The following is a 17,825-nucleotide window of genomic DNA, read 5'->3' as shown; positions in this document are numbered from 1 at the left end:
GAGCGCGGCGACGGGAGCCGGGAAGGCTCAACCCGCGCTCTCCTCCCCCGCCCTTCCCCACCTCCTGCCCTCGCCCGCTCCTCCTCCCTCACCCCTGGAGAGGCGAGCGCTCAGCGGGAGCTGCTCGGATAGGGAGCGGGAGCTGCCGCCGCTCGGTGAGTGCCGGCCGAGTCTCGCGCTCGGGGGGACGGGGAGGCTCTGCCCCTTCCCCCGCGGCGGGGAGAGCCACCGCAAACCATGGGTTCGAGCCCCGCTGGAGGCAGCGCCCCGTGCCGGGCTGTCGCTGCCCCGCCGCTCCCGCGGGAGATGGGAGGTGTGGGGAGCAGAGGGGCGGTGATGGGGTGCGGAGGGGCTGGGGAGGCGGCGGGCCCCGGCCAGGCGGCGGTGCGCGCCCTTGTGTGGCGGCCGGCGGAACCCCGTCCCGCAGGACGTCCCTGCCAACTTTCTGGGAGTTCGGCGGCGCGTGTGTCGGGAGGGCTGTCGCTGCGTGACGGCTTCGCCTCCCCCTTCTTCCCCCTGACCCAGGCGCCGCCGCCCTGCCCTCCCTCCTTCTCTCCCTGCCTGTCTCCCTTCCCGCCCTATCTCCCTCCCTCCCGGCCGTCGTGGGGCAGCCGCGGCGGGGAAGGGGAGCGGGTGGGGGAGCCAAGGGGCGCCGTCCCGGGGCGGGGGGACGGGGACGACACGGTCGCGCATGGGCGTCCCCGAGACGCTGACCCTGAGTCGCCTCCTCTGCTGCTTCCCCCACAAATACAACTCACCCCAGTATTCCACGCCACCACCTCCGCGCCCCCCCTCCCTCCCCCCGCCCTGTGTGACTGATCTCCCCACGGTTCTGCGAAAAAAGTCCTGTTAATTCACCGGCTGCAGCTGGCAGCCTGTTTGCTACAGTCACGCACAGGGGTGGAGGAGAAGCCTGCGGAGTGAGTCATGGCTGTAAGAGGCCCTCCGGTTGTTTATGGCAAAAACAGGAGGAGGCTCATTCAACATGTGGGAAACACGGGTTGTAAGGAGTTGCCTCGATCCATCGTACGAGGATAAGGCAGAGGTACCTGTACATACCACCCTCCACCCGAGCTTGCTGTCGAGCTGCCTGCGAAAGGAGGTGGGGAGGTAACGTTTCTTTTTCCTGAAGGAGGGCTTGTGGTCAGACTGTCATAGCTAGCTGCAGGAGTTATGCATTTGTCAGCATTTCCATTATAAGTGTAGTTTTTATGTAGTTTACAACTTGGTTATAAAAATATGCACTGGGTTGAAATTTGGTTCACAGCTTCTTCTGCAGAAACATCTAAGCAACTTTTGAAATGGTTCTGTTTAGATGCTAAGTGGAAATACATGGAAAATACTAGCTTTTTATGTTTCTTTGAACTTTAAAACTTAGCTGCTTACACACGTGGATACATTTACAGCTGTTAGTCCAAAACAATTCCTCCCTCTCCCCACCTCCCCGAGTTTGTTAAAGTGAGGAAGAGTTGAGAGGCTTGGCCTCTGTAGGCATTACTCATTAATTGGGGCAGCAGAGACTCTGAAGACTCACAAGGTCCCTGTCACCTTGCATGATGGTACCCACTTACAGAAGGGATGTGGGGCACCATGAATCTGCACAACCCTGACCCTCGAGTGCCAGAACAGTTCCAGTGCCTCAGCACTGTGGACAAGAAGCTGGTGTTAAAATGGAGGCAGAATATGTTAACCTTGCTCTGCGGGATTTTTAATCTTTTATTTATTTATTTTTTTATTATTTTTTTTTACCCTGCCTGTTCAGTTGCTGCTTCTGAGACAGGGAACAAGCCCAGTATTTAGGAGCTTTCGTTTGTATACCTCTGTATATGTACATCTCTGGATCCCATGAAACATGTCTGCCACCCAGTGGATGTCGCTGATCTCTATACACTATTCTGTACATTTACTACCTCTCCGCCCTGCCCAGCCCTACCCCGTCGGTGCTAAGTTTGCAAAGGGAAGTGCTCGGGAGTTGTAAAAAAGCCAGGCTCATCTGGCTGCCGCGGGCCTGTGCACGATGATGGTGTCGGTCGTGACGGGATATGCCACGTCGTAGCCGGCTTGGGTGATGAACCAGAGGTGGACCCCAAGGTGTAGCTGGGCAGCAGTGAGAACAGGTAACATGAATGAGGCAAATAATTATATGCGGAGGGAGATGCAGCTTCATGCCTGAGACAGCTGGAGATTTGGATTTTGCCACCCCTGCATTTGCCAAAGGATTTCAATATAAAGGTTTTCACCCATATGCTGTTGGATTTTCTCGGAGCCTGGCCTAAGTCCCTGGGATCTGCTTCACAGTTATGCTGAACTTATCCATCTGGAACAGAAGTGAGCAGTTGTTTGCTCTTGACATATAGAAGATGTTTGTAGGTCTAAGTGTGTTTAAAATACAAGTTTTGAGTGTCAGAATTGCTTGCTCCATGTCTGTAACTTTTTGCTTTAATCTTTTCGTATCTTAATTTCCCATATTAAAAAAACATAGATAGCAGTATCTTTTATCTTACAGATCATTGTAGTTATGAAAACCATAAAAGAACCTGAGAGAAAAGAAATAATTTCCTCTGGGATTTAAAGTGTGTGGTGATGCTCTAGAGAACAAGGGCAAAAAGAGGAATTTGTCTGTTAATTATCGCAAAGCTTCAGTGGGGAAAAAAATGTGACCAGGTCAGTTGCATTTAGAGATTGATCTCCATGCATATTAGCACTAGGAGACATCTTTAGATACTGTAGACCACCTAATTCTAATAATTCCTAAATTCTCCTGTCTTTGTCACATTTTTAATACTGCGTTCTGTAATTTCCTAGGTTTTCTTTCCCTTAGGAAAAGTGCTAAAAAGCAGATAGGCAGCTTAGGGTAGTGTGCATGTGTCACCATCCTTTGTCAACTGGATTTCTAGTGTAACACCCAGGACTGCTGAGAATAACCAGTGGTGATAGGTCGTGGCTGTGGTCTGTGTTGCTGTACTTGCTCATGTCTCAAGTACCTGGTGCCATTGTGGCCTCCACCAGCCCTGATGTGGAAAGCCTGGAGCCTCCTACTCTTCTCTTTCAGCTGCAGCCTTGTCCTGCACCAGCTCTGGGGGAGAAGTTGCTTATGGCTGTGGGGAAGGCCTACATTGTCTGATCAGCATAAGGATTTGAGAAGAATGTGAACATGGCCTAGCAAACACCTACTGAAAATGCACACAGTGCAATTTGTCTTTATATGTTTGACCAAATGCAGGTGGACTTTTCATGGGGGCAGCAATATATGGGCCCCACCCCTCATGTCGAATTTCAGCTCTGTCACCAGGAACTGGAAAGGTGTTACAGCCTTTAAAGTTTGCCAGAGATATATTGAACATATAGCATTTTCCCTGTTCTTGTTCTGAAAACAGCTCAAGTGTTTCAGCTGAGTTCTTGTAATTACAATCTGCCTCTTTCTGCACCCCTCACTCGGGGGTAACCTTTACAGCACAGGGAACAAAATTTAGCCTGAGGCAGACACTCAGCTTGGAAAATTTCAACCCAAACAGTCAAAGTCTGGCCAAGTTACAAGCAGCTGGAAGCAGCATATTGCATTGGAAGTGTTCAGCAGCTGCCTAATAGGCAATGCTACAAGCTTCGTCAGTACTGTGTATGTGTTTATGTACATGGAAATACACTGCTGAATTACGATATTATTTGATAGGTTACCTGGTCTACTGTCAGCCAGTTGATTCTGATTTTTTAATTTTTTTTTTTATTAGAGAATGGAACCTAAACCTCTTTGGTTAATGGTATGAATGCTTTCCCTTACTCACATTATTCATTGTTGTTTTCTGGGCTGAAAAATTAAAAACTCTAAAATGGTGCCTCTGAAATAAATGACAAGCCAGGGCTTACTCATTCTGAATCTTTCAAAATGACTTAGTGATTGTTAAAGACCAGTTTACAGTAGAACTAGAGCAAATTGCTTCCCAGTGTTTTGAATTGTAAAAAACCACATCTCCCAAATTCCTAAGCTATTCATCAACTGTTCTCTTGTAGCAGACTCACCCTATATTGTGTCCCTGATATATCTATTAACTCTGCAGTGAAGTGTGAGTTTAAAACAGTGCCATAGAGTCACTGTGGAATAAATACCACAAACATTGGCAAAGTTGCTTCATAAATCTTTCTTAGTTTAGAGAGGAACTTAGGCGTGCCTTTTTTCTATGGGAGTGCAGCTGTTTCTTGTAGGGTTCCCCAGGGGCTGGATCTTCGTGTAAGGCTGGTTAATATCAATATATTCACAGCTTTTGTGATGATACCACATTGTTACCAGTACATTACACACAGGTTTGTGCACATACGGAGCAAGTTATTAGCATGCTGTACTCCAAATAATTTTTTTAAATATTCGGTATCCATCAGAAGGCATTTTTCATGCAGCCACATACAAAGGAGCCAGAACTGTGGTTACACCAGCAGGATAGTCGACTGTCTTCAAACTGGTAATTTAAAAGAAGATTTAAGAATTTGTGCGGACAATCATCTCAACAGGAATTTTCATTGCAGTTTTGCAACTGCAGTGTGGCCCTTGGCTGTATAGCAATATAAATATTGCACAGAAGTAGGAAAGTACGTGGCATTAGTAAGGTCACAGGAATTCCATGTCTGGTTTTGCTGCTCTCACGTGAGGAAGGATGTGAAATATCAGTAAGAGTAAAGTGACAAAAGTGTCCAGGGTTTGGAGACCAGTCTTCACAATTTTAGATTGTACATCTGAGAGAGGAAATGATACCTGTATATATCATACACTTGTGTAAGGAAAGTACATGATATTTACTTGACCATCCAGTGTCTGAGAGATGAAGTTAGGTATGCTGTACCTTGAAATAATAAGTAGCCATGAGGGCAGTAAAGCATTGTAGTGGATTTGCTGTTGCTGGGAGTGTTTAAAGTGAGATGGGTTTTCTTCTCAAAGATGTGCTTTGGCTTGCTTTGGTGGAGGACATTTCCAGTGTGTGTGGAAAGGGGAAGAACTCCGCTCCATTCACCTTCATTCTTCCCTAGATTGAAAACCCAGGATTATTTGCAGTGCCTTCTGTGTGTTGTAGCAGAATTAGAATAAAATATCATGCTTCAGAACCTGAATGGTTTTCTCTTGGGTCAGGAGGACCGTTTTTTCTTGGTGCCTAATTTGACTTCTGGGATTATGATTAATTATTGTGTACTTTCCTCCAGAGCTTCAACATCTGGTGGCAGCTGCAGACAGAATATCGGATCCTCATTTACAGAGTCCCCTTGTATTCCAAGGTTGGTGTTTCATCTTCCTTTGTTCAGGATGCTGACAGTTATATTCAGGGATGAAAAAATTTTCCCCGCCATTAAACAGGCAAGGGTGTTGCTCACTGTTCAGAGGTCAGCTGCTCAGTGCTCTCCCCTTAACCACCTCACTGTCCTTCGGGCACGCCCCTCCTGCTGCCAGATCTCCTGTACAAGTGGACAGAGACAGAATGTGTGTGTATGGCTTGGCAGCTTAGTACCTCTGACAATCACTAAAACAAAAGTTATGGTGGTGAAATCATTTTGTAACCTGAAACATGACTGACTGCTTGAATCAAGTTGAAGCATTACCTGCAATTCTCCTTTTCAGGCAGCTTCACAGTAAAGCTGAAGGTTTAATTTGGCCTGGGAATTGCACTTCAGCCTAGATGGCTATGAGATGATGTTTTATAATTCCATAGTTCATTCTTTTTAATATAACAAACAGACACATTTTTTCCTTTGGCAGCTGAACTAGAACAAATATACTCTAAGTGTAGAAGTATTTCTTTCTGTATAAAATTTATTTTATTGCACCTACTCTAGGGTAAATAGTATCAAAAGTCTGATGTTCAGTATTTCACACAGTGGTTTTGATTTGGCTTTTTGATTCACACTTTAAAATATCCTAGGAATGTTTTAAGGTAACAAATTGCATTTTTTATGTAAGATGAGTTTACTGTAAGTTTTCTTGTTGAGGAAAACTGGAAGTTGAGGAGACCAAGTTCTTGTAAATCAGGATCTTGAAAACATGAGTGTTTCTGCTGACTTAGAAATACATAAGCACTAGAGCACCACTCTCAAACGTGATTTTTAAATACACTTTCCTCATCTGCCCTACTGAGATGTGCATGTTTGAGAAAATAAAGACAGTACAGCCTTCAAGGGTTTGGCCCATATGCCTGTTGCTACATGCATTGGAGTTAATGATAATGCACTATTGATTTCTAGGACATACAGGATCCAACTTGATAACGAAGTACGAATCAGATCGGATCTTTTCAGTTTTTAAGGGCTCTAGTTAGGTTATTTAAGAAATTTCTTCTCAAAAAATGGCAAAATCAAAGAACCAACAGTTAGTTTTGAATTCTATTTCGATGTTTCAGTAGTTGGATAAAACTTGGTTTGATATGGAGGTGATGAGTATCACCACATCATGTAAGTTTTGAAAGTGCAGTCATGAGTTATAGTTTGCCACTTTGTGACATTTTACTGTGTTTGTAATATTTAGTGAGTTTGAGTCCCTTCCTGGCTGTGAGGTGAAACAATGTTTGAGGCTGAGATTAAAGTTTTCAGCATTGTTAAGTGGCCAACATCTCTTTTAGGGGCATATCAAATTTGAACATAATACTATTAAATGGTTGAGCTGTATTGCTTACTGTTTGTATGCTTAATAGCACAAACTGTGTGTGTGACAGTTATGCACCCAGACAACCAAATTAACAAAGGCTGGAAACAGTAGTAAGACTGTTTTGTTTGTCAGGTTTGGTTTCTCCTTCACCACTGCCAAATATAACTATAATCAGGATAGTCACAGTTAGGTGTTTTTGAGTGTATTACTATGATGAACTTGCCACCGGCTGCCGCAAGAGAGGAGCCCCGAAGAGAAGATACAAGGACTCCCTGAAACATCATCTCAGCCTTGGCCATATTGATCATCATCATTGGTCTACTCTGGCCTCCAATCGGGAGGCCTGGAGACACACCATCTATAACGCAGCTGTCTCCTTTGAGAACGCATGCAGGATCACTGTCGAGGAGAAAAGACAATGCAGAAAGAATCGTGTCTTTCAGAATATACCACCTAAGGAGTCTTTCTGCTGTGCCTTTTGCAATCGGATATGTCTATCTCGAATTGGCCTCATTAGCCACCAGCGTGCTTGTAACAAATGCGGATAGAGCCTTCCTAAATCTTCGTTCGTGAAGCCTAGCTGTGACATTACTATGTACCTGCTGTGTGTGTACCAACTTTCCATGTGGTCCCTAATCCAGCACATCTGTGGCCACTGAAGATGTAATTTTGCCACTCCCCAGAATTAATTTAATTGCTTTTGGGGTGTGTTTGGGCTCTTTGGGGAAGGGGCATGAGCCGGTGGCAGAGCAGTGGAACTGCTGGTGGAAAGTTGTAGGATGCTGCAACTTGTTGCAGACCTTCAGAGACCTTTTTCAGGCAAGGGTGGAATTGAACAGCATCCTGGCATCTGTTCTGTGCTGTTTAATTTTGTTAAGAGAAGTTCAAGGAGAAATCGCAGAGTCTGTTGTTTTCAAGGTCTGACATTTATCAAGAGAATTACAGCAGATATGTTTGTTTTGAAGGAAGCTGAAAGACTTTGTCACCACCTTAAACTACTGAAGAGGTGAGTAGGTTATGCTAACCTGTGTCATGCGATTTGGTATTTTTTAAGATAAATGACAGGAGAAGTGGTATTGTGGCTAAGAGGACAGCGAGACTAGTCAGAAAAAGGATAGTGACAGTAGTTAGTGTTCGTGTACTGCTGTAGGAATACTTCTTGTTTTTGAATCCAACATCCAATTATGTTGTAATAGTAATGTGTTGTTTAAGGAACAATGAATCTCTAGAGCATAGTCCATAGCTGTGATGGTTGCCTGTCTTCTTCATCACTCACTCCCCAGCAGCTTGTCATTCCTCTTCTGCCTGCATTTACTGCCCCCCAACCTGCCAGCTGAACACAGGAACCCTTCTGTTTCTGCCAAAATTATTTTGCTTACCTTACCTGGTTAAAATAATAGATTTATTTCCCTCAAAATAGACTGAGGAGCGTAGGTGGCAAAGCTGTGGCAGGTTCTGGTGACTGAACCGAGAAGCTGCTGGGGGAAGGGTTGAGGAAATTAGTGGTGTGTTAGTGGAGATGTTAGAAATGAGATGTGTCTGGGATCTATAGAACTGTAAGGCTTTCTCCAGCCTTGTGCTGGCAGACTTGTGCCGGCATTTTACTTTTATGTTTCCTTCTGGTAGAGGGAATTTATACCACTACGTAATTTTGTGCAGAGAATAGGTCCCCCACAGCACCTGCTTACCTCCACTGAGGTTGTGCTGAGCTCTTTTCTTACATATTTGCATATCCATGTGCTCTGTGCATCTTTCATTGGATGACTTTTCAAGTGAAATCTTCATCTTGAGCCACCCAAAACAAACCTAAATGTTTTTTTTAGGTTTTCCTAGTTGAATTAATTTTATGGGTTAACAGATTTGGTCTTTAGGATTTGTAAAAGTATTATGAAGAATTTTTCAAATTCAGCTTTCAACTGTTACCATTACAACCATTACAGATGTAATATTTTAATGAATGAGTGAACTAGCTTTTGACCATAAATATACTACAGCTATGATGGTGAGAGACAGAAATATACTTTTATATTCTTTGCAAATGACCTTTTGTGAAAATTTTCCAGGACATATCTGTTATGTTAAATAGTTTTCATGTCTTTGAGATTAAATTTACTTTAATGATACTTCTATTATTATTTTGCTCTTTTGGGAGGGGAGTGGGTTAGTGCCTACAGAAGAATGTTGAGTTTAATTCATTACCCATAGTGAGAAATTTGCATTTCTCTCGTCCAACTTAGTGGACATTTGTTTACTGAAGGATTTTTTTGTGACCTTTTTAAAAACATTGTACCTGATAATTTGTACCCAAGGTGTGGTATTCTCTCCTCTGTTTTCTCCCTGTATGGTATCCAGCTCCTATTTCAACAAAAGTGCGAATGTGCGTTTTCTGATGATGCAAGTAGCATTTTTCTTGTTTGCTATCTGGTGTTGCTAGCTGCTAGTTTTTGTAGCATTTAATGCTACAAGTGAATTTTTTCAATGTGCTGTGTAATTTTGCTGCAAAATTCCTATACCTCCAGATCTGACTTTTGCCCTAATGGTGCATAAATGATATACTTGTGTAGCTTTGAAAACATTCACTGGATAATGTAATATACTGGACTAGAAAGGGGAAATTTATTATATTTTAGTATTTAAGGGAAATTAGTATATTTTCAGAAAGTAAGTAGAAATAATGTATCTAACCCTGTTATAATCACCTGGAACCACAGGATACCTTGGGTAGATTATTTGGGATCTTCTGGGGAAGCGACAGCCTGCTGCATGCAAGTAAGGACTAGCAATAAAAGAATTAAAGGGTACTTGTTTAGGACAGAGGAGTTCCATTTTCTCATAAAACAGATTAGCAGGGAGTAAGCTGCTCCTAGCTTGTGCAAAGCAGCAAGGGATCATATCCTAAAACCAACAGGCTTGAGGATGAGGACAATTAATGGAAAAAACCCAAAAAAGTAATTTTCTTTACTCTTTCCTCTTCCTGAGTGAGATCATTGATCGCTGTCTTACGGAAAGTTGTTTTAATTATTGTTATTCTGAATATTGAAATTAAATAAGTTTGATGTTACTCTTCAGTTACTCACACAGGAAGGCTTCTGTGACCACAGTCACAAGTGATATGTTTTTGTCTGATATGCAAAGCTGGAAAACATTTCTAATGCATCTTGCTAAAATGGGGGAGCATTAAAAGGAAAAGTTCAAGAAATAAAATTATTTACAGAGAAGCAGTGGATGAAACACTCTGAATTTAGGCTGCCATCCTAGAATGTGAGCACTTCCTCAAATTAGGTATCTGTCCCTTGATGGTAGAGAGGTATGAAATCAGTCCACTGCAGTGGAATGTTTTCCAGAGCACACATATCTTTAAAGCTGATGGACCCTCAGTTTATGCAGGACAAAAGTGATTATAGGGTTAAACATTTATAATGAAATGCTAAATGGACAATATTAGACTGAAATAATAAGCATAATATAGTACTTTGGATGGAGTCTCCATGACAGGTTACTTGAGCATAATAGATCTCCTTCCATTAATAACAAAATGACCTCTGTTAGTAGAAAGCAGGAGGAAAATCACATCTGTGAAACTCTGCCTGCTATAACGTCTTCTTGTTCTCTTAGCCTCTGGTTCCCAGTTTTAGTTTTGGACTACCTAAACCACAAAACCAAGAAAGATGATTCCCGAGAGGCTTTTGGAAAACATATCACAGTAGCACCAATTCTCTGGAACCAAACCTCCTTGCCTGTGTTCAGTGAAATCTTCTAGGATACGTTTGACTACTGTACCTCACTTTTATGGGCAAGTGACAATAGCAGAGGTGATGGCTTGGTTTCTTGGAGTGACCCACAGTATTGTAATCTTACAGGATTCGCTGGTAGGACTGCTCGTCTGGCTGAAGATGAGCATAGAGATGGAAGCTGTTTTTGCGACTCAAAACGTGGCTGAGAGATCAAAATGTTGGCCTTCCAGCAGCCAGTTCACCTTCCCTGCAGTGCCAACCTCCCCAATACCCCTCCTTTTTGTGTCCTGTGGTCTTTATTTTTTCTCTCTTCTCCATGATTTATGTATTCACCAATTGGTTAATGTAGCATGTATTTGGATAGGTAAGCCTGTTACTTAAAGTATTATTTCCTGAACAAGCAAGTAACTGGGTTGTGTTTCTAGCTAACTGTTCTTTAATAGCCAGGTCTCTACCTGAGTGGGTTGCAATGAAAAATTGATTCATTCAGATGAGCTTACTTTTTTGCACAATTTATTTTCTTTCTCCTGTGTCTTCAAATTACCACTTTTATCTTTTTCCATTAATTAGAGCAACTGGAAGAGCAGTAATAAACATGCTTTCCTTCTCTTTGTGTTCACATCCTGAAACAGTGCAGAAAAATACCCTGTTGCATTCTTGTAAGCATCTAAAATATTTGTGGAACTCTAGCTCAACATTCTTCTAAAAATGATGTTTATCTGGATTTCCTTTAATTCCATGTATTTGGTCTGCAACCATATAGGGAGTCAGCACAAGTGTGTGAGGTAGCCAGTGTGGCCTGCATAGGGTGGTGGGACTGAAAGGATGACAAAAATGGGAATAGAAGCAAACAGTTTTTCATCTGACTGGAGCAGTGGAAAACCTTGCAGCAACCACACCAACATGTGCAAATACTGGAAGCTCTTTTTGTTATTGTCTAAAACACAAATGTGAATAAATAATTCCCTGGTACTTCTTTAAGATATCAACAGTAATTTCCTGTAGCATGGCTGACTTTCTGGGACTGCGCAGCCTCCGCAATGTAACTCTCTAGTCTTTAAAAGAAAAGTATTTAAAAAAAAAAAAAAGAGGCAGCTGCAGAAGTGCAGCTTTGAGTCCAGAACTGTCTAGCTAAGGGCGGTGCCTGGCTGTTCTCTCTCAGGACAGGGATTGATGGGGAACATTATGATCCCTCCCCCCTTCCCTCTCCTCTCGCTCAATATAAAGGCCAAACAATAACAGCAACACTAACACCACCGTACTCTAACTTTGGCGTGTCTGTGTGCTTGTCTCTGGGTGTACCAAATACTTTGTCTGTGATTAATAGCATTTCTTGCATAGAAACTTATACAAATCTCAGCTTCATTCTTGATTTTTATACTGATAAATACAGATATTAAAAAATCCAGTGTGAACACTGTTGTTTTTTTTATTTTTTCTTCCTGGTATCTGTTTATTATTCATGAATGTGTTGCAACATCCAAAAATGTAATGACTCACAAAATGAGAAGAGGAAAAAATACAGTTATAGCTTTTTAATGGGGCTTCCTCAGTCAGCTAAAAAGTGTCCCAGTTAAGAAACCACTGACTATATAAAACCCACCCAATACTTGGTTTTATCTTCCTTCTGGGTGTATTTACAACATAGTTTCACTTGGTATATATTTATCTTCATTCATATGCTTGATTATTTTTTTTTTGTCTTGTATCGGGGATTACAACATCCCGACATCAAAAAGAAAAACCACAGAACAACATGTTTACAAATGGTTCTGGATTTTTCTGTGTGTGTGTGTGTGTGTGTAAGAAAGGAAAAGAGCAAAGGCTAAGTTTATGACTACTGGTGTATTAACATCTGTAATAATTTCAAATTGAGCTTTTATTTTTAAAAACTGTCCTTGCAAGGACTCCAGAGCAAATAAAACCATCCTGTTAATGCAACACAGCTATACACAGAAGGAGTATACTAGTGGGGGATCTGAAGCTTGTGGGATGATGTTCAGTGCTGTTCTACTTCAAGAATCAAAACTGACTTTCTTTATGGAAAGACTGTTTCTTACTCTTGGAAAATCTAAACTTTTCTTTCTTTCATGTGTTTTTGAATTTTAGCAGTATTTATCAATTTTACTTCATGCCTTGTATCCCCTCACCTTTGTGTCTTTCTTGCACAATAGCGGGAAATCTGTATATGCTTAAAAGCTTTTTTTTCAGTGCAAATCTGTAGAAATAGATAGGCAAACTAATACTTGTCTTTCAAACCAGCTGTACACCCAAGTGATCGTTTCCTTTGTAAAGTTAAGGATCTAGAATAATCTTACTGCAGTCAGGCTTGCATAGCCTTGTATATTATTGTATATTATTTTAAAGGAATTTTCAGGGCTGGCACGTGTACTGCGTGAGAATTTGGGATAAAAACATGATATTGCTATGCCCTTACTGGTTCTCTTGCGATATTCAGTAAGTATTACCATATAAAAATGAGTTCATATTAGCTTTGTTTTGTTGCAAGTATGTTGTAGTGAAGTGTTCTGTACATAAAACAGTGTTGCCTTTACAGTGCAAAGCTATACTTGAACCTTAATTAGAACGATACTATCTTCTGCCTTGTTTCAGAAATGGTTTCTGCCTTTTCAAGCATTAAGGTCTTCTAGATTAAAAAAATAAATTCAGATAGAGTTACCCATGTGTTGGTACACAATAAATTTCTCTGTTCATTTCCTTCTGATTAGTCGCCTTATTTGTTGTAGGGTCCATGCTGCAACAGAGTCTAGAAATGATAGTCAAAGATGTAAGGAATGTTGGCCTTTTTATTGGCCAGTTTAGTGACTCTGAATGAAGAACTGGAGCGTAGCAAATTATTAGTGAGTTGGATTTCAGGATACAGGAGTCTTAGCTGCCTGTCTGACTGTGGTTAATGATAACATTAGGTGAGGCATGATGATTTCTCCTGTCTGTCACCTGAGAAAAATGGGTAACATTGCATGTATTTTGCAAATATTTTCAGATCATTATTAATTATTTTTGTTTCATGATTTTTGTGGGGTCTAAAGCTCACTGAGAGAAGAAATATAGGATATAAATTTGTCCTGTCTTTATTTTAATTTCTTTGCATGACTTGCCTTAGAACTGTGGGTTTATCAGTGTGACTTCTGTCATACCTACTGGCAGGGGTATTTATAGGATGTTAAGTGACTCCCAGTGCACTTTCCAAAATAAGTGGGGAAGTAGCTTGCAGAGGGAGGGCAGAACAAGAGCTAGCTCAGGTCTGAAAGCCGTGGGTTAAGCAGCACCCCTGTTCTTCCTCTCTGTCTGGAGCATCCCCCAAGTAATGTGTCTTTTTTTTTTTGTTGTGACTATTGCGCAATCATGTGAGTCTTAGGGTGAAAATTTACCTGAGTGGTGGCCCAGACTAGTAGTTCACTACCACCCACAGAGGAAGGTCCCATGTCCTTTGCTGGCAGTGCTCATCATAGTCTGAGCTGGTTCAAGAGCAGCCAGTGTTTCCCACCCACCCCAGTCAGCTTTCTGCCACAGTAATGCATTTAATAAGATCAGTGGAAGGTTTAACAGGTACCACATGGACCAGAACTGGTGCAAGGAGAGGATGGGAAAAGTGTGGTTGGGGTTGGCGGAGAAGTGTCAGAGAGGAGCTGGAGCCTGCAGCTTCTGAATGAGAGTAGATCAGAGATTATCCTGTGTCAGAGCTTTATCTACTACCTGGATTTTTGCAATTATTTCTCTCTTGTTTCTGTTGCTTGTCAGTAGAAAGGAGAATATACCCACATGTTAAACCATTCTTAGAAATACCAAGGAGCATTACTTCTCAGCGGAGGCAAACCTATAACAAAAGGAGGAAGGAAGGAACTTGAAAGAGCGAGGAAAAGTGACTACTATATAAGTAGATTTTCCTGGAGGCTTGTCATCACTGGGATGTGACCTAGGAATACCTTAGAGATGATCCAAGAAGAGTTTGTGCAAGGCTGTACAAGGTCAGAGGTTTTAGCTGCATGGGATGTTGCTGTGCAGCCACCTTGCCAAATCTGCCCTCACTAGGAAACTCTGGAGGCAAAGTTCAAAGCATATAATGGATGAGGTTAAAGTTGCCCAGTGCTTGGTTGTAAATCCATCTTAGACACCTCTTTTGCCCCTTCTGGTACCAAGGCATAATTTCTGGAGGCTTGTGCAACCACAGACTTGAGAAACACTTCCTTATATATTTGAAAGAAGATGACATTGACTATCTGAAGGATTCCAATTAAGCACAGGATGGCCAGGATACTTTCCCTCTCAACTGTTGATAAGTGTAGTGGCCTTTTCATATGCACTTTGTTTGCTACCACCTTTCCTTTCCTACAATTCAACTCAAGTTCAGAAGACCAGCACAGTGAAAAAGTAGACTGCTTTCTCTCAAATCATTGTCCTCTACTTTCAGCCTATACTCATCATGCACTAAAACAACAACGAACCATACTTTTAAATTGCAAATTAAGAACTGATAGCTGCATGGGCTGCACTCCAGGTGCCTAGGACCCTGAGTTCTACATTTCTTCTTTGAGATGCTTTTTTATCAAAATCTCTGGAAATGTAAATCTGTAGATGGGAAACAGTTGTCTTAAAAATATCAGAAGTGTATGGTCTGAATTCGTGATTAAGTTGTTAAATAACACAGTCACAAGAATTTTTCTGTACCTAATGTCCTAGCAGAGACTTCCCTTGGGGATAGGAATAAGTTACCTTATAATTTCCTGATGTGATTTCTCCATGTCTAAATGTTTAGGTCATTATGCATCTGGCAGCATTAGAAACCCACAATAGTGTTCTGCTGTGTTTTATGTGGCACCTACCGCAGCGGGAGGAGCTGCTCCACAAACCCAAAGTACCAGGACAGTAACGCCATGATAGACGTATATTATATTTATGATATTAAAATGTGGTAGCAGTGCTACTGATGTTTCTTGGTGACTTGGGTGAGGGCTGGTTCAAGTGTTGTCCTTCCACACACAAACAGTGTGATCTTGGGTGTATCCATTGCTCAGGTGTTCTTTCCTGCCATGTTTGTGAATGGGATTATTAGAATTTCCTTCCTACAGGGATGCCTGAGATTAAATATTTTGCAAAGCTTGAGATACTGGGATCCTACAAAAACAAATGCAAGCCAGAAGTTCCTTAAATCAGATTTTTATCCAGTCTTGAGGCAGACTTTGATGAGGTCCCAAGCCTGTGCAAGTTGATTGTATGAACCTGAGCTGAGAGCAGGGTGGTGGGATCTCCTCTTGCAATACTGGAAAGGAGTTAACAGCATCTCAAGCTGCTTTAGGAATGGTACCATGGGGTTTCACATAAACAAGGGCTTGGTAGGGCTTCTCATGTTGTGAACTTTTATAGAATATAACAGAAAAATAAAAAACAAAGAGCTTTTAAATTTAATTTTTCTGTTCCCTATTTTCTCCTCCCCAACCCCCATCCAAAAGTGAAAGCTGAGCACAGTCACAAACCTCCCTCTTGGCTTGTTTTTATGAGACTAAAATGTATGTCTTTCACATGGGGCAGGAAACCTTCAGTGCACATCATTCTAGTCTGTCCTCACATGGCTTCAGAGTCTCATGCTGCCCCTTGTGCAAGAGTGCTGCTGTGGTCGGCTCCTGTGCTTCCTGGTGATGCATCCAATCCCACCCCATCCCATCCCATCCTTGCAGACCTATAGGTTTCAAAGCCGGTTACAAAGGAAGGCAGTAATTACCAAACGAGGGTGTAAAAAGAGAAGCAGCTTGCCTGGTGTCATGCTTGAGGCCAGCAGAAGTGAGAGGTACATCCAGATCTCTGCTACCCCAAGCCTGCTTGGCTGCAGTGCTCCCCTTGGGGTGTGATTTGGCATGTGTTTCTCTGGGAGCTGGAGCCAACAGCAATGTGAAAATTGTAGTATGCATTATTTATTTATTTGTCCAGTCTTAACTTTTCTGCTGCTGGGTTTTACACTCTGCCACGCTGCTCGGCTGCACAAATATTTGCTCTGGGAAACAGTGGGGGGAGTAGCTCAGTGTGAGGAATATGAGGCTGGGATGGAGTAGAGGGCTAAAGCTGTTTAAATTGGCTTAAGCTGTGCTGTTGGTCAGTGTCTAGCTATGTCTTTTGGGCAAGCAGTGATCTAAGTTTTGTGGAAATACTCATCCCAGCAATGGGCAAGGTCACTTATTCTTCAAGCCAAAATTATAATTATCAAGAAACCTGTTGCGGTTCCAGGGATGAACATCCAACTGCATTCTCTCTTGCTAAATATGTTTACATTTAACATATGCTTTTACGAAAATATGGCTTCCATATTTAGCTTAGAAACAGCAAAATGTTTTCATAGCTTGTGCTCATACATTTCTACTAAATGATTTTTCAGTTTAGTTGATTGCCTGGATAAGACTGTGTTGTTTCTTTCCCCTCTAAAACATAACTATTAGACTTTCTTTAATAATTAAAATGGCACTCTCCCCGTGCCAATGTTACAGTTCCTTGTAACTGCTGTGCACCTGGGTCAGATTTCTTCCCTCCACGCCCCATGATTTTCAAAGGGTTTTGTGGCACAAGAAAAAATGCTTTTAGGTGTAAGATTGGATTAGTCTTAAGTTGTTGGAGAGAAGGAATATACATCTGTTGCAAGAGGGGGAAAATACATAGGGACTAAAGTAACAATGCAATGTTTCCTCCTTGTGGTCTTTTTTCACCTGAGAAATACAAATGAAGACATTTTGATAAGAGCTGTAGTGAAGATACTTTAGTAATTGATACCTTTAATCAGTAAGTCGTAAAAAATGTGCTGCTGCTGCTTTTTCCAGATTTTCCACTAAAGCAGGCTGCAAAAATAAGATAATAAACTACAGCTAATAAAATCATACATGGGTAGTTGCTCTTTAAACAATAAACTGGGACCTAATTTTGCTTTAAAGTGCCATGCAGGTATCATAGGGACTAAATTACTTGAAAGTGACCCCGAAACTTTCTTCTCAGTAATTAATATCTCCAACTACTGCCTATGTTTAATGTCCATAAAACAGTGAGTTTTGCTCAACACATTATTTGTGGGACTACTGTTTAATTATTACTGGGAGCGTTAATGATAGCTGCGCTTAAGCATATTGGATTTATTTCAGTGTGTTTGCTAGAAGTAGTTTCAGGCTTTTACTCATGTCTTCCCTGCTCATTGAAAGGTTGCCTCTGCTGCTTCCTTGCTTCCCAGTTTCTTGGCCTGCAGTTACACCCTCTCATTTGCTGCATGGGCTTGGGTCCTTGTGCCATGCCTTCCCTTACAGCTGGCATGCTGCTTTGGACTCTGCCCTTCTGGGAATTTGTGGAAAACCAGTGCACTTGCCACCTGCAAACAGAGTGTGCACTTACCCATGCCACAAAATAAGGTGGAAGTAACTCTGTCCTCACCCTCTGCGCCATGTTTTTAAGATTACATGTCTGTCAGGCCTTTCGGAGTG

The 17,825-nt window shown here is 42.0% G+C and overlaps 1 protein-coding gene across 2 annotated transcripts in view; it reads left to right on the top strand.

The window, feature by feature from the left end:
* Positions 1–11: 11 nt before the first annotated feature.
* The window catches only part of ELF1 (E74 like ETS transcription factor 1), an 84,352-nt gene continuing 66,538 nt past the window's right edge, over positions 12–17,825 (top strand). Inside the window, exons 1-2 of one of the 2 annotated variants that reach the window (XM_027674278.1) lie at positions 13–155; positions 5,188–5,259. The gene's annotated coding sequence lies outside the window, so the exon portion shown is untranslated. Of the gene's footprint in view, positions 156–5,187; positions 5,260–17,825 lie in introns of both variants that reach the window. The other variant, XM_027674281.1, reaches the window with a different exon arrangement.

The sequence above is a fragment of the Neopelma chrysocephalum genome, unplaced genomic scaffold (genome assembly GCF_003984885.1).
Source record: "Neopelma chrysocephalum unplaced genomic scaffold, ASM398488v2 Primary Assembly neopelma1_25, whole genome shotgun sequence".
In the NCBI taxonomy this organism is placed as follows: domain Eukaryota; kingdom Metazoa; phylum Chordata; class Aves; order Passeriformes; family Pipridae; genus Neopelma; species Neopelma chrysocephalum.
Note: the sequence above shows the minus strand (reverse complement) of the source record. Positions and strands in the feature narration are given on the sequence as shown.